This window comes from Callithrix jacchus, chromosome 8, assembly GCF_049354715.1.
Source record: "Callithrix jacchus isolate 240 chromosome 8, calJac240_pri, whole genome shotgun sequence".
In the NCBI taxonomy this organism is placed as follows: domain Eukaryota; kingdom Metazoa; phylum Chordata; class Mammalia; order Primates; family Cebidae; genus Callithrix; species Callithrix jacchus.
The window spans coordinates 131,619,232-131,642,551 of NC_133509.1; the positions used below are offsets into that span (position 1 = coordinate 131,619,232).

The 23,320-nt window shown below is 42.4% G+C and overlaps 1 protein-coding gene and 2 long non-coding RNA genes across 12 annotated transcripts in view; 2 read left to right on the top strand and 1 right to left on the bottom strand.

Annotated features, from left to right (window-relative positions):
• LOC128928871 (uncharacterized) overlaps positions 1–11,381 on the top strand; it is a 206,764-nt gene extending 195,383 nt beyond the window's left edge. Inside the window, exon 6 of the long non-coding RNA XR_008474590.2 lies at positions 6,468–11,381. This is a non-coding gene — a long non-coding RNA (uncharacterized LOC128928871). The remainder of the gene's footprint in view (positions 1–6,467) is intronic.
• Positions 11,382–11,394: 13 nt separating this feature from the next.
• On the bottom strand, positions 11,395–22,623 carry LOC144577470 (uncharacterized). The gene is made up of 3 exons (XR_013521522.1): positions 22,489–22,623; positions 13,378–14,652; positions 11,395–12,149 (listed from the first exon to the last, which is right to left on the bottom strand). It is a non-coding gene; the product is annotated as an uncharacterized LOC144577470 (long non-coding RNA).
• The window catches only part of VRK1 (VRK serine/threonine kinase 1), an 87,425-nt gene continuing 77,504 nt past the window's right edge, over positions 13,400–23,320 (top strand). For all 10 annotated transcript variants that reach the window (XM_009006526.6, XM_009006527.6, XM_002754270.6 and 7 more), the window contains exon 1: positions 13,400–13,476. The gene's annotated coding sequence lies outside the window, so the exon portion shown is untranslated. The remainder of the gene's footprint in view (positions 13,477–23,320) is intronic.

Genomic DNA, 23,320 nt, shown 5'->3' on the forward strand with positions numbered 1-23,320 from the left:
ACGCTCGAGCATTGGTAAATCAGCCATACCAAATGATTCATTTATTCATTCAACAAATATTTAGTGGGTGTGGACCATGTGCCAGGGGCTGGGTAAGCTCTCTGCCCAGGAATCTTCCGCGTAGTACAGAACACAAACCACCAAGTATAAAATTACATTTGGATATTGAATTTGGTGACAAGTGCTTTAAGGGAAAAGTGCAGGGTGCTCAGAGAGAGGCCATGGAGGGCAGCGGCAAGGGCATGGGCTATAGGGTCGGTCATCCTAAATCCCAACTAGAGAGAAGCCTGCGGAAAAAAAAAAAAAAGCAGTTATTTAGGAATAAAGCATTGCAATGGAGAAATGCATGCCCTAGTAAACTGCGTGCATATTCAGGGAGTAAAGAAAGACAAAGGTTTTCAAAAAAATGAGGAGGATTACACAATTGTTTGGCAATAATTATTCTTGGCTACAAAGATCAATAACAAGGGTGATGCCAGTCTGAGGTTAGACACGCGGTTGCTGGGCAGATGTCCTGGCAGGAGGATTTTCGGTGCAATGGCCTTTGCGCAAGATTGTGGTTTTTGCAGTCTTTCGTGATAGTTTTTAGTCAAAGACATACAAGCATGAGAATTTCTCTTCATGGCTTTTCCCGGCGACATTTGTTAGGATTTCTTTAATACCAGTGACTTCATTTTGATGCTGACGGCTGTGACAAGCCAGACCAGGTGAATTTGAGTCGCAGCCCTAAACTCGTTAGCTGTGTGCCTGAAACAACTACTTGACATCATTGCATCTCTGTTGCTTAGTTCCTTAGAGCTTGGACATAGCCTTTTGTCTTCAGCCATGGTCTTTTTGGGGGTTTTCCATGGACAGCCTGAAATGTTTATTAGGCTCCTCTAACTCCGCAGGACTCAAGCCCCAAGCTTGGTCTCCCCACAGTGGGCAGTTGCTGAAATCTGCACACTGTTCTTTTAGCCTTCCAATTTTTTTTTTTTTTGAGAGACAGAGTCTCACTCTGTCACCCCCGCTAGAGTGCAATGGCACGATCTCAGCTCACTGTAATCTCTGTCTCCCAGGTTCAAGTGGTTCTCCTGCCTCAGCCTCCTGAGTAGCTGGGATTACAGGTGGGCACCACCATGATGGACTAATTTTTTGTGTTTTTAGTAGAGAAAGGGTCTCACCAGGTTGGTCAGACCGGTCTTGAACTCCCTACCTGTGATCCATCTGCCTCAGCCTCCCAAAGTGCTGGGATTACAGGCCCGAGCCACTGCATCTGGCCTCACCTTCCAATTACTGTTTTCCCCTTGGGCTCCTTGAAATCTTTCTCATGCATATGCAATTCACTAAATAGCCAGTGATTTCAGGGATGTATATATGGAGGTTTTAAGGCTGCCCCTCATGACTACCCCCATTCTAGGACGTCTGCCTTCCCTCAGTTTCCAATTCCTCTGGCAGTTGAGAACCCCATCCTCTGATGCCTCCAGATAATAAAACTGGTTTTCTTCTTGACTTCTAGCCACCCTGTGGCATGCAGACTGGGAAGTGTCCTCCATAGAAAAGTCAAATAAACAAGGCTGTCCCTTAGTGTGGCCCCTTCTTTCAAGGGTCAAATCCCCTTTGGTTTCTGCCTGCTTTTGGCTGCTGTCCAGTGGGAGATTAGTATGATGGAAGCTACTTCACCGTCACCACTGACTCTGATTTCTTTTTAATCTACACTTACTTCTTAGGGTAGCTTATCCATCCTCATAGATAATCCACTCCCATCTCCACCATGCAACTAGATGCTAATAATTTCCAAGTTTTAATCCCCACCCCCTGATATCCATGTCGATTCGAACACAAAGATCCAAACATAAGCGAGGTGCCGTGGCTCACACCTGTCATCTTAGCTATTTGGGAGGCAGAGGCAGGAGGATCACTTGAGCCTGAGAGTTCAAGATCCGCCTGGGCAATAGAACAAGATTCCGTCTCTTAAAAAATATCTAACATAGGCTGGGTGTGGTGGCTCAAGCCTGTAAACCCAGCACTTTGGGAGGCCGAGGAGGGTGGATCACGAGGTCAAGAGATCGAGACCATCCTGGTCAATATGGTGAAACCCCGTCTCTACTAAAAATACAAAAAAAAATTAGCTGGGCACGGTTGTGCGTGCCTGTAATCCCAGCTACTCAGGAGGCTGAGGCAGGAGAATTGCCTGAACCCAGGAGGCGGAGGTTGCGGTGAGCCGAGATCGCGCCATTGCACTCCAGCCTGGGTTGCAAGAGCGAAACTCTGTCTCAAAAAAAAACAAAAATATATATATATATAACATAAAGATAGAAAAAAGGGCCTTGAAGACTTAGAAATTGGAGCCAAAGAAGAAGTGTTAGCACAGGGAGCTTTCACAGAGAAAAACAGAAATCAGGACAAAGTGTTACAGAAGCCAAGAGAAGAAAGTACTTTAAGAAGAAGAGAATGGTCAGTGGTGAACACTGGAGGAGCCTTGGTGAGATAGAAACTGAACAATGGTAATTGTAATTAGTACCATGTGGTCATGGGTGGTCTTAGCAGAAATGCTTTTTGGTGGTGTGAGGGAGACAGATGCTGTAATAGAGAGGGCTAACGTATGGCTGGAAATGAGGAACTGAAGGCAGTGATCCATCCAAAGAGAAGGGGCAGAGCTAAGCAGGTGCCATCCCTGGGGAGTCAAGAGATGAGGGTAGCTTTTAACAAGTTCTCAAATGCACTGAGCCTCTTTCATACTTCCATGCCTTTGCATATGCCCCTCCGCCTGCCAGGAATGCCCTTCCCATGCCTGTTTGATTGAGTCCTATTTACTTCTTTTTCAGAACCTCACACTAGAGTCCAGCCTTACCCCCCAGCCCCTTGCCTCCACTGGGTTAGCTATCACTTCTCTTTGCTCATTCATTTCCTCCCTCTCACCACGGTCATAGCTACTGGTGATTAACTAACACTCTTTCCTTCCCTCTGAGTTTTGAAATAAATGGAAGTATAGACATAGAATCACAGAGATGACATCGAAATGCCAGCCTTATTTTAGGTAAAGCTTGATTGGAGAATATGGGTTGATCTGTGGCCAATGGAGCTTCCTTAGACTTTGGCTCCAGATCTAAATTTTGGGGCAACTCCGCTGAGGCCAGCCATTCACAGCCAAATGCAAGGAGTCCCTGTCCTACATCTGTGAGCCTCCACAGAGCAATTTGTGCTTCCAGATCTGAGTTAGGAAGGCAAGTGGGCCTAACCCATGTTTTTTCACACCTTGGAGGCAGGGGCAGGCAAGCAGATCAAAGAGAGACAGTGAGGGAGTGGGTGGGTCCGGGGAACTCAGACCCACTTTGGGTTCTTTCTCCAAGTCTAACTAACTGGCAAGTCACTTCTCTTTACTTGGGAAGAGTGAGTGGGAGAGGGGCTACAGTTTCTTTCCAAGAGCACATCCCCTGGGGCGTGAAATCAAGCTTTCTTCAGGAAAACTGGTCAGTGGGAGCAGAAATTCCCCTCATAATGCCACCGCTGCCTTGTCCTATCACCGTAAGTTTGTGTCCATCTGCCCCCATAGAGTGTGGCCACTTGAGGACAGCAATCTTTTCTTGTTCATTCCTGTCCCAAGAGCCTAGGACAGTGCCTGGGACACACTAGGGGCTCATTCTTCATTTGTTCAATGGTTAATGAAGAAACCTGAGATTAAACCAGCAGAGGCACCCAAAGGCCCTGCAAATGTGTCCTGACTTCTCTTAAAGCTGCTTAACAGATGTGCAGAACAACTGAGGCTTATCTCTGTGTTAAGCTGAGTAATTGATGGCAAGGGGAGAGAATGAGCAAGCTCATAAATTATCCTTTGGTTTGTATTTTAATTCCCAAAGATAAATGCTACCTCAGTTAGATCATGCTTTATGTCTCCATTGCAGGTGTTAGCTTATGAAAATATTGGCTGAGCTCAGCTCCCTGGCTCGGCTCCCTGGGAAATTCAATCGTGCGCGTGTGGGGTAACCTGGTTTCTTTTATTAATGGTCACTAACGGTCAGCAATCAAGCCACCCCCGTGAGAGACAAGCAGCGATTGGCTTGTTTGCTTGAAGTGAGTATAATGTATCAACTTGCTGATTATTCCTTCTCTCTCTTGAAGTATTAGCTAGAGACTTTTATGCAGAAAGAGAGAGAGAGGAAAATGGCCATGAATCTAGTTTGAGTAGTCAGTGTGGAGTTATCATGGCTTCGAGTCAGACAGTCTCGGGTATAAAACCCCACTGTCACTAGCGACAGCTTGAGATCCCGTTTCTCATCTGGTACATAATCATACCTGTCTTTCGGAGTTGATAGTGAAGGTTAAACACGTCAACGTCATCCACGGTCCTCCCGTAATAGGAGTGCAACAATAATTTCTTTATTATTATTATTTTCTTATTAGGAATTCAATGCGGAATTTTTTCTTTATTATTTAATTTTTTTTTCTTTTTAGGAATTTAATGTGGAACACAGTTTCATTCCTCTCCCCTTCTGCTATTTTCCTAGGAATTCTATCAATCTATTTAACTTTTAAAAGTGGTTGCACCAACCTCTCTCTCTTTCTCTCTTTCTCTCTCTCGCTCTCTCGGTTCACGCTTTGGCCTCTTAGAAGTTTCCCTCTAATCTGAGTGACAGAAGAAGAAAGGACTCCTGATGGGGCTCACACGTAGGTGGCTGCAAGATGTTGGTGCAACTTAGAGGCGCAGCACTGAGCCCAGAGCCACAGCCCAGACCCCAGGAGGGGCAGGGGGAGCCTCCTCTGGGTGTGGGGATTGGTCTTGATGCAGAGCCGTGCAGCTCTGTGGCTTGAAGGTCACTGCGTGTATTAGTCCGCTAGGGCAGTCATAACAACATACTAGAGAATGAGTGACTTAAACAAGAGGAGCTTATTTTCCCACAGTTTATTTCTGTTCTCACAATCCAAGATCAAGGTGTTGGTAGAGTTGGTTTCTCCTGAGGCTTCTCACAGCTTGTGGACGGCCGTCTTCTTTCTGCTCTTCAGAGTCTTCCCTCTGCATGTCTGTGTCCAAATGTCCCCTTCTTCTAAGGACACCAGTGAGATCGGATGAAGGCCCACCCCAGTGACCTGATTTTTAAGTGATCACCTCTTTATAGGCCAAGTGCAGTCACCTCTGAGGTTTTAGGGATTAGGACTTCAGCACAGGAATAAAAAGGGATGTAATTTAGCCTGTAACACCACAGAATCAGTGCCTGAGGAGAGATTCCAGGACACAGGTGAGACCTGATGCTCTGAGACCCATCAAATGCATCCCACGTGAGATTCTATCTCCTCCACGGTCTGGGATTTGGCCTTGGGGAGTGATACAGAGAGGGCCCTTCTCAAAGACACCTTGGCAGCGACCCCTGTCTCCCTCCTTCTTCTCTCTGTTCCTCATTCTAGGACACATATCCACTGTTGCACTGGAAAAAGGTCTTCGGAGACTTCTGCTGTGCTCTAGCCTTTCCTCCAAGGCCTTGAGATTTGATACTCCAGAGCATACATTTCTGGAACTCTGAAAATCTTCTCTGAATTATGTTGCTTCTACCTTGAGTTTCAAGATTGTATTTTAAAATTTGGAAGCCAAGAATTGCCACCATCTTTGTTCCCTTTCTTGTGGAATTCCTTGCGGCATGGTGCTGGAAAGCCTTTGCTGCCTGAACTAGGAGGAAACCACGAGGTCAAGAGTAGGGAGGGGAACACGGTAATTCATATAAACAGTGTATCGACTCTGAACTCTGTCTTCTAGAAGAACCCTGGCTCACTAAGATATCTGTGACACCTCAGCTGCTGGGACAGCTACTAGTATGCCAGTCAGCTGACATTTATCTTGATGATCAGATTATAGATTTCTGAGGATCTAGGACATGTACCCATCTTGCTGTGCATTCCCATATTCCACTTGACGTAGAGGAGGAGCATAATAATTGACACCATACAGCTGCATTGAAATCCTGACTCTACCTCTTTTTAGCCGTAGGACTTTCAGCAAGTTGCCTAATTTCTCCAAGGCTTAATTTTGTCACCTGTCAAATGGGCTAATAATGATACCTACCTCAGGGAAGAGCTGCTGGGAAGACTGAATGAGATATGAGATATAAAGTTGTTAGGACCATGCGTGGCACATGGTAACTGCCAAAATATGTTAGTCATTATCCTTTAAAATATTTGTAGATAGATTAATTGATAGCATATGGGTTTAGCTACAGCACAGCGGTGGCAACGCTGATGATGTGTAAAGAAAGAAAAAAATGCATTTCCATGCGGTAACTATAGCTGACAACAAGTCTTTCCAATTCTCTGTAATAAAAGGATTTTGTTCTGCTCAGGACCCCCTTTGAGTCTCATAATCATGCTTATATATAGTGCCTTTTGTCCCAGAATCTTGGAGCAGCCCTGAAATCAAAACATGACTAGAGTTGGATGGTTGCAAAAATAAAAGCAACAATTTGCTTTTGTTTCTGACAGAACTCTCCTTCCTTTCCCAGTTCACAAGTTGGCGACTGGATATGAACATGAACGTATATTTGACTCGAGTCTGTGTCTAGCCACGGCCAATAGACGGTAACAGCTGCTTGCAGCTTGGCTCTGGGACACGGAGTGATGTGAGTGGCCGACCTCGTGATGTTCAGAAGGAGAACAGTAAGAGAAGGATGTGCGGAAGGAGGAGGGAAGGTCTTTCTTGAGTGCCTCCTAGGGCCAAGAATTTTATAGGTGCTATCTCATTTAATCCCAACAGCCACTATCATTTACAGTTGAAGAGGAAGCTCAGCAAGAGTAATAATCTATACAAGGTCACACAGCAATTAAGTGGATTCAGATTCAGGCCTCTCTCAGTCATGAAACCCATGTCCTATTGCATGAACACATTGCTTCTCTCTTTCTCTAAGGGTATTTGTTTTCACTTTCGATGAGTGTGAAGTGAAAGAAAGGAAGAAGTCCATGCCCTCAGGTCTGGGGACAGCGGATCCAGTGTGCAATGTGAGAAGTAAAATGAAGAGGAGAAATGATCTGGAGAGACTCTCTGACGAAGCAAACACTGCGTATCCTAGAATTTCAACAAATCTAAGACTCCACCAAGTGTTAGATGCCCCATTATTTTATGTATTACTAATAAAGAAAAAAGCCACTGCCGATTGTAACTGGCATCAACTACAAGCTATATCCAGAGTTCAGAGGTATTAAAACAGGAAAAGCATGCCTCTTAGAATTGATGATTGATTGCATTGATTGGTGTCTCACTTCTCTCCTGTATTAGTCAAAGTTTAACACAGGGCACAGTTAACTGTTAGCCTGCTAGATGTTTAGAGCACACATTTAACATAGGGATTAAAAGATTGAAGGGCCAGACTGGCAGGCACTGGCTTGAGCATGGCAGAACTGCCTTGCCAGGGGAGTCACCAGCTCCGCAACAATCTAAAGGGGAAGAATGAGGAGGCTGCCCCTGGAACCAGAGAGTTTAAGAACTCTGCAAGAGTTTTAGCCAACTATACAGTTGGAGAGAACATGGCCCATAAGACTTCCCTCACTTCTGAAATTAATTGCAAAATTTGAGGGGCTCCCTAAACCTTATTCCGTTTGGATAAGTTGCTAGAAAGATTCCTAGAACTCGTTAAAAGGTGTGACACTCATGGGTATGGTTTATTACAGGGAAGGGTTACAGGTTAAATTCGGCCAAGAGAAGAAGCGGAGGCTGGAGAAGGTCCTGCATTCACAGTTGCATTGTCCTCTTTTCGTGGAGTTAGGATGTTTCCTCCCAGTATCACTTTGTGAAAATTCACACAGAGTACTGTGGACCAGGGAAGCACATCCAAGCCGTGGTGTCCAGAGTTTTTACTGGGGCTCTGTCACGAAGGTGTGGCTGCCCACGTGGCTGATCGCAGTCTCTGGTTCCTGTGGACCACACTGATGCAGTGTGACCCGAAGCACTCACCCTAAATTGCATTGTGGATGTTTCTGGCATGAGCAACTGCCATCCTAAGACTATCTGGCGTGACCAGCCCCACCCTCAATTTTATTTAGATTATTTGGTGACCCAAGGCCCCCAGGCAAACAAAGACACTTCTATCAAGCATGACATTCCACGGGCTTCCGATTGCTGAGAATGAAGTCCAGACCTCTCTTTGGGCAAGGTCCATATCGTTCTTACGTAATCTCATGGCTACATCAGGAAGCTGATACTGATACCAACACAACGCATGAGTGTCTTCTGACAGTCATGACATTAGGGACAAAGCAGTGGAATGTAGCTGTGGAAAAATCCCAAGACAACACCATGACCATGTTGCCACCTCACGCTGCCCTCCAGATCTTCTTTGAGGACCTTAACTGGTGGAACGTTTTTTGCATTCAGAGCCCTAAGTGCTAGGGTTTCTGGAAAGTGCGACTTTCAGTTTTGCAGCCTGTGCAGTAGGTAGGAAGGTACAGAAGAAGGCAGTAGAAATGGATGCTGAGTGTCGACAGGTCCTACTGGGCATGCCTCCTAACAAGAAAGGAGGAAGCAGCTCGCATGCAGGCAGCTCACATCATCCTCAGCTCAGAGAATGTCACCAGGGCACTGTGAAACAATTCAGTCGTTCCTGGAGGCCCACCCGGGAAATCTCTCAAGATTTGAGGAAGATAAAATAAGTATGGCATTTTGAAAAGCAGCTCAGAAGACATAAGCATATGAAATGACGAGTGTTTGGCGAACCTCATGGTAGAGTAGTTAAGCATTTGGTCTTCTGAATCAGTTGAAATTTTGGCGTAAAGCCCACCTGCATCATTTACCAGCTGTGTGACCTTCAGCAAGTGACTTCCCTTCTCTGAGCTCTAATAGTCTTACCTCTACACTGGGGGTAAAGTTTTCAACTCCCTAAAACGTTGTGAAGATTTCTGGAGATGGTGTTTATAAGGCATTAGCACAGTTCCTGGCAAATGCTTCCAACTCAATCAATAAAAGCTGCTGTCCTCAGTGTCATCATCATCATCATTATCATCATCACCACCATCGATGCCATTATCAGGAGGAAGAAAAGAAGGAGGAAACATTTTCCAGACCTTTAAAACTTCTTTCACCCACTTCTGACCTCAGAATAATTACGGTAATCTATTACTGCAAAACATCTAAATGAACCCATCTCCACCATTGTGAGAGGAATCATACTAGTTCAGCAGATGAACTGGGTTCATAGCGCCTTCTCTACCTTCTCAGGCTTCTCTGTGAGGCCTTTTAGAACAATGCTCTCTTCTTCCTGTATTCTCACTGTGTAGAGTCTGTGTACCTCCAGTTAGCTCTTGCCTCATTATTTCCTATGTCAACAGCTGTGATTGATGTCAGGATGGATTTGAAGTCAGGCAGCTCTACTGGCCACTAGCAGTGGGACCTTGAGCAAATCAGTTCATTTCACTGGGGCTTTGTCTCTTCATCTGGACACTGGGTCATATTACCCACCTGACAGGGTAACATGAGATAGTTTTCCCAGCATGTAATAGGTTCTTGTAAACATCATAGTCACTAGAATTCATGGACATGTTTGGTGCTCCCACGGGATTGTAAATGTGTTAAGGACTATGTTAGTCTGCTCTAACACTGCTAATCAAGACATACCTGAGACTGGGTAATTTATAAAGGAAAAAGGTTTAATTGACTCACAGTTCCTCCCCACAGTTCTTGACTGGGGAGGCCTCAAAAAACTTACAGTCATGGCTGAAGGCGAAGCAAATACATCCTTCTTCACAGGGCGGCATCAAGGAGAAATATGAGTGAGGAGGGGAAAGCCTCTTATAAAACCATCAGATCTCATAAGAACTCACTATCATGAGAACAGCATGAAGGTAACTACCCCCATGATTTAGTTACCTCTCACTGGTCCCTCCCATGACATGTGCGGACTATGGGAACTGCAATTCAAGATAAGATTTGTGTGGGGAAACAGCTAATCCATATTCGTATCAGACACTGTGCCTGACACATGGTCGATGCTCAAAAGTCCTTATTAAAAGGGAAATAAGGGTTCCGGGCACCTGGGATGAGATGAAGCTTCCAGAGGTGGTGGGGGAGTATAAACCAGGGTCAGGATACTCAGAAGATCCTGATCACATTCTGGCCCTCGCTCCTTTCTCCTTTTCTTTCTCCCAGGAGGTGATATTTCCTTGGGCCGTTCTTAGGCCACCTACACTGAGTAAGGACACCCTAGTGACTTTGTTCTGGATAGATCAAAGCCCTTCTCAAACCTTACCTCATCTGCCTCCTACCAGCCTGGGGTGGCAGAGAGCTGGTTGGCTCAGAATGATTGCTCCCATTCTACGGATGAAAATAACAAAGGCAAGGATTCATAAACTGACTCACGGGTTGAGTCAGTGCCTGCTGTGCACCCTTCCAGGACAGTGTTGCTTCCTAATAACTATAGCGTTTATTTCAAGTTTATAGATTGAGTTTCCGCCACAGTGGAGCCAACAGCAACCTCCTCACACTTTCTCAACATGCCTGGATTATTTTTATTTCTCCACATTTTTGTGTTAGGGCTCCCAGAGATAAAAAGGGAACTCTGGGGTCTGACTATTCAGGAACTCTCAATACAGAGTTCATGTATAAATTTTTAGTTGGTTTGTCTTTCCTGGGAAGCTGGAAACTTTTTATTCACTGGGTCACCCTGCTTCATCAATTATGACCCCTTAGCCAGGAATCTCAGTACTAGGCTATGACAGCATTCTAGTTCAAGGCTCCACCACTGAGCTAAATTATTTCTGTATAAGAATTGCCCTCTTGTATTGAGGCTGGACATAAAGGGAGAGTAAAAAGAACTTTTGGAAGTGGATTCAGGGGACCAAGAATCATTGTCCAAGTTCTTCAAGATTTTTTTTCCCTCTAAGAATTGGGGAAATAATGTGTGTGAAAAATCACAGTGCCTGACAAACAGTACTGCCTCCTTTGACATTACTTAACTCAGAAGCCCTGGAAGGGCTCAGTCCCTGGCTCACAGTAGTAAGTGCTCCGTAAACATTTGTTTGGACTGTATAGGTATTTTGAATATATGGCAGGATTATTTTTATGAACCTTTCCTGCCTAGTTCAATTCTTAATTTCCAAAGCCAACCAACAGCGAGTCCTCACTGGTCAACCTCATATATGACTCTGATCTTGATACCAAGCTATCAACTCATAAAAACCTGTCAAGGGTCTCCTAGCTTCGAGCGTTGTATTCCCATCTACAGCATTTCCGACGTGTTGTCTCTGCCACAGCCGCTTGGACTGGTGTCCTGCCATGCTCTGCACTGGGAAGGCATCTCAGCATGTGTGGGTGGTGTAGGTGCCGGCAACGGCCTTGGAACACGGCTGTCCTTACAGAATGTTAACCAGTGAGCCATCAAAGGGTGCCAGGGCCATGAGCTCCAGAATAAATACCTTCCATTCTCACCTTATACTGTTGCTGATTTAATTGTGCCTTCAGGTCAGCCAATTGTCAACCCAGTGTGGAAGCAGGGACATTTCTTCCACATGTCTATTGTGAGGTTAGGGGAACATGGTCACACTGTAACAGATAAGTCCTGTACCAAGTTTTCTGTGTGTGTGTGTGTGTGTGTGTGACTTTCTCTCAGTCACACACAAGACTCTGTGGCCAGAATCTCTCAGTGGATTCTGGCCACAGAGTCTTGCTGGGGGGTTCCACACCCATGAGATCTGTGAATCTCAAGACATTTTTGCCAACAAATTTTATCGAGTGCTCACCTTGCCCATGTGTTTCTGTTAGGGTCTCAACAGGAAGCAGATGACATATTTGAAATAGGATAATTTGAGGAGGGTTATTTGCAATAAGACTATCTACAATGGTGTTGGAGGTAAGAACCATGAGGGAGGGAGCAGTAACTTCTGGGTCAGCAGCAGTCCTGATGTTACCACTTCCAGTCCCAGGGGTACAAAGAGAAGGGCTATTAGTGCACACTGGAGGGAGGACCAGGGAGCAGTAACCTTCAGCTGAGGGACCCGCTAACTGGAGGTGACTTTGCCAGTAAAGATCCGGGGGCCTAACTTACTCTAACTGATTTTCTCTTTTCCTCCAATCTTCTGTGGGGTTCTCCACTGGGCACACCCCAAAGGCAGGGAGCACAGGGAGCTGGAAGTAGTTTGTAGAGGTCAGCCTTCTGTGGCAGAGGTCAGGCAGGAGAAGTCTTTGGAGCAGATGAGGGTATCTGGAGGGGAAAATGTAAGACATCAGGCTCTATACTGCACTGTCTAATGGACAGGGTGATTCCAGGTTTTGTAGGGACTGAAGCTCACACAATTTTGGGGACCTACTTTAAGAAAATTCAGCTGGGTGCTGTGGCTCACACCTGTAATTCTAGCACTTTGGGAGGCCAAGGGGGGTGGATTGCTTGAGCTCAGGAGTTCAAGATCAGCCTGGGCAACATGTGAAACCCCGTCTCTACAAAAAATACAAAAATTAGCCAGGTGTGGTTGCCTGTGCCTGTAGTCCCAGCTACTTGGTTGTGGGGTGAGGTAGGAGGATTGCTTGAGCCCAGGGGGTAGAGGCTGCAGTGAACCAAGATCATGCCACTATTCCAGCCTGGGTTACAAAGCGAGACTCTATCTCAAAAATAAACAAACAAAAACAAAACAAAAAAAAAAAAAAAAAGAAAAATTAAAATCGACAAATAAAAAACCCCAAAAGCTACATAAACTCGTTGAGGGACCCGTGCAAGTGAGGTCCTGAATGCTTCATTGGCTTCATTGTTAATCTCCCTCTGCCTGTGACTTCGGTGATTTTGACCTAGAACAATGACCCAGTGCCCAATAAGCTTTCAGTCTCGTGGGTGACAGAGACTTAGCTGATTAGAATAAACACAAAGCAAACTGTCGTATATGTTGATTACAGATGAAATGCTACAGAGGGTTAGGTAGACCTTGAGATAGGCTTTGAAATAGGCTTCGAAAACCAGGTTGGATTTACACACATGTCAATAAGTGGGCAGAATAATCCTAATACTATCTGCTATTTATTGAGCACCAACTAAGTTTAAACTACTGTCTCCAGATTATTTCATTTAATTCTAACAGAAACAGGAAACTTATTTTACACCCAGCTCTCTGCCAATACACTTAATAAATCAAGCTATTACGAACACTAGCATGTTTATTTCGGATCCTGTGGCACTGACGAGTACAGTACTGGATTTGATCAGAAGGGCGGAATCAGAGGCTGTAAACCACATTTCCTAGAAGCCCTCGGGAGCAGAAGGACTGGGATCTTCCTTTGCCGCGAAGAGACTCCAACTCCCAGAATGCTTTGGGAGCGCGGGACCACAGCTCCCGGCATTCCCGGGGAGGCGCGGGGCTAGCGTAACCTCCTCCCCACCCCGCCGCGTTCCCACCCGCCCCGCCCTTCCCCGTCTCCTCCGAGCCAATGGGAAGACTCCTTACTGCAGGGTGCGAAGGGGCCGGCGCTGCTGCCGGGTTACGAGTCGGCGAAAGCGGCGGGAAGTTCGTACTGGGCCGAAGGCGACGGGACTGCGGCTTAGGGTAGGGAGGCCGCAGGCGACACGGCTCGAGCACTCGCGCGCTAAGTGGAGGGCACGGATGTGGGCTGTCGGGGGCTGGGGCCGGGCTGGGCCTTCCGGGCGGCTTGTGGGTCCGCTGCGTGTGCGGGAGGCGCCGTCCAGCCAGGCCGTCCCGCGGGGCCGCGCTCCGCCGCTTGGCTGCAGCCTGGGCGGGCGTCCGCCCCTTCCTTGACTCGTTCAGGCCCCGCCGGCGCCCCGGGGTTGGCTATACTGACAGGCCGGCCCCCATCAGAACTCCGCGTTCTGAACGCGCGTGGTGTCGTGGCCAGGCTCCCACCGCCGCCTCGGGCCTTCCTGGGAAGCCGGGTCTGTCGGGAGGGTCCGAGTGAAAAGCACAGTCGAGGCTCCTGCCCCGCGGAGCTCACTGTATAGAAGGGAAACAACACTCGCAGCTGCGATGCTTTGCGGATACGGAAATGCTTTCTTAGAAAGGGACAGGCAGTTGCGGGCTAGAGGAATGGGGACGAGGCCCTTGAGGTTAGGTGATCCTGGAGGGCATCTCAGAGGAGGTGTCCTTTGACTTGAGAGAACTGAGAGGGGAGAGGGAGCCTGACCCCTGAGGATAGCATCCAGGCCTGGGGACCGCGAGGCCGCCCTCTGTTTCCCTGTTACGGCGCGGGGAGGCCCTGTGAACTTGTACTTGAGGGTCTGTCTGGTGCAAAGCGGTAGAGCCGCTTGTGGGTTTTGCAAGGGACTTTGATTTCCGTTTTGACAGTTCCTCTTCTGTCCTGTCCCTAGCTGGCAGGGCGGCGTCCTTTACTGATGCAGCTGTTCAGGAGCAATGCATAGTTTTTCCTACCATCGAAATAGTATTTTGGTTCTTGTCTCGAAACTTAGGTGATTGAATTAAATTTGACAGACAGCAGCAGAGTCAGACATAGGTTCTTGTTGAGGCCACCCATTTTTCTCACGTCCTTTCAAGTCACTTTTTTTTTTTTTTTTTTTTTTTTTGGTATAGACTCTTCCCTCCCCTTATGTCCCTTTCTTGGAACAAGTTGGAAATACCAGTTTTGCTTTTGGGAGGGTGTTGCTTTTGGGGAACTGTTCAAGAACCTCATTAACTATTGTGTGTTTTTCTTTTCTTTTCCTTTCTTGTTTTCTTTCTTGCTTTCCTTCTGGAATTGCCCATCTGTTGAGTCTGAAATTCAAGAGTTAAAAAAAAATTAAGGGCAGCATTTATTTTCAAGAGTTCACAATAAAAAAGTCACCTTTCTTTATGACATGCTGAGCATGATACATTGGGGGAGAATTAATGTAGAATTTTAAAGCATTTTCAGAAGGAAGCAAGGGTTCTTTATATAGTCATATTATGTAGGTTACGTTTATGTTCTTCAAAATGGCATGTAGTGATTGGAATTAAATTTCTGAGTAGGTAAGATTATGTTTATCTGTTACCTGTAGAAGGGAATGTAACTTAAGTAGTCAATAGCTTTTTCTGTTGATGCTATCATAGATGGTATTCTCTGTACATCTCAACATTGCTGATCAGATTCTGTGTTAATACAGTGACACAACTTGAATTTAATAACAATAAACTTGTCTGAGGCGTTACTGTCAGTTTAGTTCTGGTACCCAATAGAAATATCAGTTTTATAGTGCAGTGGCTTCTTGTTATGCTCAGTGCTGCAAAGATTATGAGAGGATATTTGTTAAACAAATGAGATAATGGAGTAATGTGTTAAGCATAGACCCTGGCATATAGTAAGTTAGTAAGTGCCCAGGAAATGGTTATATGGAAAGCTTATGCTAAGTTTTATTCCAGTATGCAAGTGTATGTTTTAAAAATAACAGTAATGCATTCAAAATGTTGACAGACCCTAAAATTAAATTTCTTGAAGGAAACAGGCCAGCTTTTTTTTTTTTTTAACTTTGAGAGCTAATGTGAAATACTAATAAATATATAAGTGAAATGTCCCAGATGTCTAGAAATGAAAAAGCAATATTTTAATTTTGACAGCTATGTTTTTTTTCTTAAAAGCATCCCTAATAAGATATAATGTACTATGATTAGGATTATGATTTGAAAAATAAAACTTATTTGGAAATGAAGCAAAGCTTTAAGATTTACCTTATATCAAATGAAGGATATCTCCTGAATTTATGCAAATGTGCAAATGCTTATATCTCCATAGATCAGGCAGTGAGCCTAATGGGAATTAAATGCTGCCTCTTTGTGCGTGTGAGTGAGGCTTTCATGAAAATTGCTCTTGATGGGTTCTGAGAATGGATTGGTAACTGAATAGGACTGGAGAATATTTTTCAGACTGGTAGGATATTTTACATGCTTGCCAGGGTTATTTTTCAGAGTGAGAAGAAATGGACTCATTTATTCACCAGAGATCACGTGCCTCCTATTTGCAAGGAATTGTGCTAGGTGCAAAGTCTATTCTTGCTATCGTAGTTTTTTGCTGAAGCAAGTTTTCTTTGTTTTAAATTAAATAGGTTTTTTTTTTTTTTTTTACTTTATTTAGCATCCAGCACAGAAGAATTCAGTAAATGTGTAGGGCACATTTGAAAAACTGCACTGTAAATTTTAATATGTAGAAAGTGTTTAATAAATGTTCAAGATGAATTTAAAATGGTGTTAGGACCCTAATAAAGCATTTAAGTAGGTGCTGTAACCAAGATGTGTTTTTACTGTAGGATAAGTTTGGTTCTTTTGATCGAGATTCCTGTGAATATATTTCTTCTTTTATAAAGATGCAGAGGGCTGTGTCCTTTAATTTTTTTCCCTTTGGTGCTTGACTGATATTTAAGCACCCAGCATTCTGAAGTTGCTATTTTGAAGTAATTTCACACACTTTCCCAATTACTCCTGCTCCATCTCTCCCAGTGTTGTCTTAAATCTTTGCACTCAAATTCAAGCACATCCTACTACTCTTGTTCTGAGTGACATAAGGGCAACACTTTAAAAAAGAAAAGCTCTCTAGATCTAGAGAGGTATGAGCTATGGCTCTTCTCCCATATTAGGAGTTGGATTTTTAGTATTCATCAATAAATACTAATGAGAACCAGCTGCTGTACTTTTACTAACATTCTTCAGGAAATTTATTAAGAATTTTATTAGCCACAGTATTTTTGTCAACTTGGAAAAATAGATGTTTGTGAATCATATTTAGTCTTCAGGTAAGTACATGGATTTTGATGATTCTTTGCAGTTACTTCTCTCTCTCTATGGGTCTCTCACCATAGGATGAGAACCAGTGCTCTCGGATTTGAAAATTAAGGTAGATACTGTTCACAATGGCAGATATTGAAGATGAATATTAAACGTGTGTACTAAAATGTTTATTGATAAGTCTTACTGATTAAATGGGAAAATATGCTAGATGAAGTCATAATTAAATTGCAAAGTAATTTGAAATTTAGGAATGTTCTGTTATACTTTTAAAGCAAATAACATACTGATAAGGGAAGCAAATAACATACTGATAAGGGAAGGACACATGTGTCTTGTGGAACTCAGTATCAGGAACAATATAGTTGGCCCTGCAGGGGACTAAACATGAGAACTGAAAGTCATTAGGAAGAAGAGCAGCCCCATTCCACTGTTTCAGGGACAGTATAATTTCCTCGTATTTCTTTTCTTTTCTTTTTGAGGACCGTCTGTCTAGCTGTTTGTATGTCAGCAGATATTTTTGCTCTAGACTTAGATACTTGCTCTAAAAATCCTAAAGAGACTGCATTATCTATCTAATTGTCATTTACATCTAAAATTAAACAAACCATGAAGTTAGACATAGCTAACCACAGCTTTATTTCAGGTTAATTGCTTTTCTTAAATTGTTTTTACCAAGTAACAGCTAAAATAAAAGTCATCATTTGATGATGGTAAGTATTAATGCATTGTGATTGCATTTCACAATATTAAGTGTTAGGAAGAACTGTTAGACCTTAATTCTTTATGGACTATGTCCGGAAGACATAGGGACAGAAACTTTTACTGTTTCTGTTACTGTAGTCTTTGAGTTGCTTTTTTCACATCTTATTGCAGTTTACCATATAATTTGGCAACAGCTGTCAACATAGAGATTATATGTAATTACAGTGTGCCCTTGAACAACTCAGGTTGAGAGTGCTGACCCCCACGGAGTTGAAAATCCATGTTTCAGCTTTGACTTCTCCAAAGCTTAACTACTCATAACCTGTTGACCAGAAGTCCTACCAATAGCATAAACAATTTATTAACACACATTTGTATATGTACTATGCTATCTTCTTGTAATACAATAAGCTAGAGAAAAGAAAATGTTAGTAAGAAAACTATAAGAAAGAGAAAATTTATATATTGTTCTTGAAGCAGAAATGGGCCATCTTAAAGGTCTTCATCTTCATTGCCTTGGTGTTGAGTAGGCCCAGGAGTAAGAGCAAGAGGAGAGGTTGGTCTTGCTGTCTTGGAGTGGCAGAGGCAGGAGAAAATCTGTGTATAAGTGGACCTGCCCAGTTTACACTCATGTTCAAGGGTCAGCTGTATACATTTTTTTCTTAGAGCTAATAAGACAAAGAAATCTATTATTTGGGAATTGGGAAAAAAGTTTTAAAATTAATTTTTTAGAAAAGCTCAGATTATAACATTTAAGAAGTTTAATCTTGTTTTTTCAGACTTGTAGAAAATACTTTAGAAATGGTGACTCTAAAATTTATCTTTCATATGTTACTGGTGGGAATGTAAAATGATATAACCACTCCGGAAATTAGTTTGGCAATTTCTTGAAAAGTTAAACATAACACTTGACATGCAACCCAGCAAGTATACTCTTGGGCCTTTATCCTAGAGAAATAAAAACCTGTGTTCACAACACAACCTGTACATGAATGCTTGTTTATAATAGCCTTATTTATAATAGCTAAAAACCAGAAACAATTCAGGTGTCTGCCAGCGGGCGAATGGTGAAATAAAATGTGCTGGTCATGCAGGAGAGCACCATCATCACAACAAGAAACAAACTCGGTACATGCAGCGGCTGGGATGGAGGTTAAGGGTATTGTATTGAGTGAAAAGAAACCAGTCTCAGAGGCTGTATGATTTCGTTTATATAGCATTCTCAAAATGACAAAATTATAGAAATGGAGAGCAGAGCAGTTTTGCTGGGGTTAAGGCTGAGTTTCTTTGAGATAATAGAAGAGTTCAGTGTCTTGTTTGTGGTGATGGCTCTGTGAATCTGTACACAGGACACAGTGTCCTAGAATTATACACACAAAATAATGTAAAAGCTGACATTTCAACAAGGAGTTTAATGATGAATATTGTATTAGTGTCACTTTCCTACTTTGGATAATTGTACAGTGGTTGTCCCTTGTATGGCTGTATCACATTTTATTTAACCATTTACACATGGAAGGCCGTGTGGGTTGTTTTTGGTTTTTGGTGGTTGCAGATAAAGCTACTATGAACATTCATGTACAGGTTTTTGTGTAACCGTAAGTTTTAATTGTTCTAGAATAAATGCCTAGAAGTGCAACTGTTGGGTTGTATAGTGATGAAATCTTGAGCCTTCTTATTTTGTCCCATGTGGGATGTGAATCATCCCTTTGTCCAGTGTATCCAAACTGTGTATCTACTACATACCAGCTAGTCAGTCACTTTTGGTTATCAGATTGACTGTGTGGTATCTCAGTGCTTGTGTTTGAGAAACACTTATTTTACTTAGTAATGACCCCCAAGTGCAAGACTAGTGATGATGGCATGTTGTTATAATTATTCTATTTTAGTGTTGTTGTTAATCTCTTACTGCCTCTAATTTATAAATTAAACTTTATCATATGTATGTCTAATGTATGTATAGAAAAAACATTTATGTAGGGGTTAATTCTCCATGGTTTCAGGTATCCACTGAGGGCTTTGGAACGTATCCCCTACAGATGAAGGGGGGCTACTGTATACGAGAGATAGTTTCTCCACATCCTCACTACCATTTGGTATTGGTATTTTTTGTGTGTAGTGGTATCTCATCACAGCTTTAATTTGCATTTCCCTAATGGCTGATGATTTAATGTGCTTATTTGCCATTCATGTCTTTTTTGGTGATTTATCTGTTTAAGCCTTTTACCCATTTTGTGATTGGATTGTTTTCTTACTGATTTTAGAGCATTCTTTATATGTTGTGGATACAAATCCTTTCCCAAATATATGATTTGTAAATACATTCTCTCAGTCTCTGCCTTGTCTTTTCATTCTCTTACACTGTCTTTAGCTGCAAAATAGTTTTAAATTTTGATGAAGTCTAACTTCTCAATATATGGACTGTGTTTTTAGTGCCTGTCTTAGAACTCTGTGCCTAACTGTACGTCAGGAGGGTGTTCCTATTTTTTCTTCTAAGTGTTTTACAGTTACATGTTTTACATTTAGATTTGTGATCCTTTTCGTTTTCATTTTTGCATAGGACGTGAGATTTAGATATTGGTACGTTTTTCTTTTCCTTTTGTCTATGCATGTCCAGTTGTTCCAAAACCATTTGTTGAAAAGTCTACCCTTTCTCCATTGAGTAAGTCTTAAAAATCAAAAATCAGTTGTCCGTATACTGTAAATTGGGTATCAAAACAAAGACAGGAAGAAATGAATGAGCAATTATGTATTAATAAATACAGGTTTATTGAAGGTGTAACATGGCTGGAATCTGGAAGAAGTGGGAAAACATTTTAGAGAATAACATGGACAAAGATCTGTTCTAGAGAAAATAAGAACTGGCTGTTGTGAGGAGTCATGCAGGTGAAGGGGAGTAGAGTAGTAAAGGGAGCATCATTGGTTCATGAAAAAGAAAGAGTTTAGAAACTTCTGGCTAGATTGAAGCATTTGTAGTCAGGTTCATTGGCCTTTAGGAAGGTACTGTATGTTTTTAAGTGGGAAAATGGTATGATAAAAATGGTATTTAAGAGAAATTGTTTTAGGACAATGTGTGGCAGTGATATGTTGGTAGGAAGAACGGGATATAATCATGACCCTTGACGTACCACTTCGTGTTACGAATATCTGCCAGAAAGCTAAAAAGGTGGTGTTACTTCAGAATATGTAATGTTCTAAATTCCTAGTATTTTCAGGAAGGCAATGGTAGATTTCAAACTTTTGCTGCTGTCTTCAGTGATAGATACTGAGAACTCTGCTGGACTTGCAAACTGTTTCATATTTATGCTACTGTTATTAAGTTGTACATATGGGGAGAAGAGTAGTTTCCATTGGCTTATTGTTGATGTGGGTGACATTTCTTATCAGGCCTGAAAAGGGTCCAAGAGTTGAGCAAGTAAAATCATAAAAACAAAGAGTGCATAAATTGGTCCAGTGAGGAAAAGTTAATGGAATCAGATTTATTTATCATGGCAAAGAGGAGACTCAGGAATTATTTAATCAGTATGTCCTGATACTTGTATGTGAAGAACTATACAGAGAATGATGATGGCTGGCTGTTCTTCAGAATCACTGAGGACTGCATAATAAATGGTTCAAATTGCAGCTTTAAGGTTTTGGTCTTAGGGAAGAATTCCAGAGAGTAAAGACATTAGATATTTCATGTGAGATATTAAAGGATAGACTAGAAACCTAGATGTAGTATAGGAAATTACTTATAGTCAGGGGGATGTGAAGGATAACAGAGCTATGTTTTTGCCCTTGAGTCCTATTAAATTCATGATTGGAAGTACTCACTTTCCATTTTGTTAGCACCTACTTCAATTGTTGGTTTCTTTCTCTATGCAAATTATGCCCTTCCCCTCCTCCCCCGCCATTCATCTGTGTGGATCTCATTTGGTTTCTGCTTTCTTTTGTGCATTTAAAAGATTATCATGGATATAGATTAGACTTAAGTCATTTAAAAAATAATCAGTCAATAAATAGAACCTGTGTAGTGTCAAACTACTAGAAATCAATGCATTTCTGCTCTTATTTAGAACATGGAAAAATGTGTCATCCCATTAAGAAAAAAATCAGCGATGACTTGTTGAGCCAAGGATTTTACAGTGTAAGAGGTTACCATTGACACGTGTTAATGAAAGAAGGGCAGTGTTAAAAGCTTTCATGCAACAACTCACATGTTTTTAAAGTACCTTTTCTGTTTGATTTAACTTCCTTTCTGATTCTTTTCTACTTGTCTAGATCTTTTTTTTCACCAAAATGTTGAGATTGACCAAGAATATTTTACTTGTGATTGCAGCCCTTCAGTATTATCACAGAATTTTTTTTTTTTTTTTTTCTGCAGAAGAGCAAGCTCTTATAGTGCTATGCAAGCTGCCCATTTAAAACTATCATTGCTTGGCACCTATGCCCTAGTGACAGTTTGACCAACATGTGAGCAGGCATACTGCCATCCTGACAGATGGGCGTGAGTATAGGCAGCCAAGAAACCATGTATCTGCATCTAGTGTATTTGTTAAGGGCAGGATTCCCAGTCGGGGATGTTCAAACGTCTGTCCATCCTGAGCTTTCACGCCTATGGATAAAGGGATGTCATCATTAATCCCAGCTTCCATGAGTATATAAGAGCTTCTCGGCTCTTACAGAAGTAGGCAATTGGGGACAATCAGGATAATTGTTCTCTTCTTCATCACAGGACTACTTCAAATAATCCTTTCCTCTTTCTCCTAGCCAGTTAGGTTTACAGTGAGTACAGACCTGTTCAGACAGTGTCCTGATACTTGTGGAATATATGCTTGTTCATTTCTTTTCCAGAATGTGAAAGCTTTGAAAGTCATTTGATGTTTATGCTTTGGACAGTGACATATAAAATTGGATCAGGTAGATCTAGTTCAAATATTGACTGCTGTAAGAGCAATTCAATTTAGCATCAAATCAAGATAAAAGAATACCTATCATAGAGTTGTTGAGAGAATTAACTGCAAAATGTATACATGAATCATTTGGTATGATGTCTGGCCCACAGTAAGTGTTCGATAAATGTTTGTCATCATCATCATTTTAACTTTGCTCTATCTGAAGATATTTTTGTCTGGAGAGGTATCTGAAACAAAATTTTTTTCAACTCACTCTCACTTCCCATCTTTCCTTTTTTAAAGAGACATAGTCTCCCTCTGTCAACCAGGCTGGAGTGCAGTGGTGCCACCTAAATTTCTTGGGTGCAGGTGATCCTTCTGCCTCAGCCTCCTGAGTAGCTGGAATGACAGGCTACCATTCCTGGCCCACCACTCTTGTGACATCATCACATAATCTGGTCTATGATGAAATGCCTCCAATGACAGAGAACTTAACTACCTCTAGGGCAGAACTTCTCAACCATAGGACTGTTGACATTTTAGATGGGTCATTGTTTGTTATTTGCTGTACCGTGGGCTGTTTAGAAGCACCTTGGCTACGGAGACAGAATCGTCTCTGGTTGAGAACCACTGCTCTAGAGACAGCCTGTCCTATTTTTGTTAGAGCTTTGACCATTAGAAAGTTCCTTCTTACACTGAGTGCAAGTCTACTTATTTCTTCTACTCAATTCTGCCTTTTGGAGAAATGTAGAACAGGCTGAATCCCTCTTCTATGTAACATCCTTTCAAATATGTGAAAACAGTCATCAAGTATTCTCAGCCTTTTTGATTTGAAACGTCTCCAGTTAATTAGCTATTCCTTACATGGCATGGTTTCATGTCAGTTTACCAAATTGGTGGCTTTCCTCTTTTTAAAAAAAATTCATTTTAAACTGTGGTGCGTTGAATTGACTGCAGTGCTCCAGACATGGCTTGATACGTGGGAAATACAGTTGTATCTCTTGTTCTAGATATAACAATTTCTTCTGTGAGTTGAGGGATGACTATCACCTTCCTTCTAATACATATTATATTTTTATCAATATTAGCTATATCCTTTTGTGACC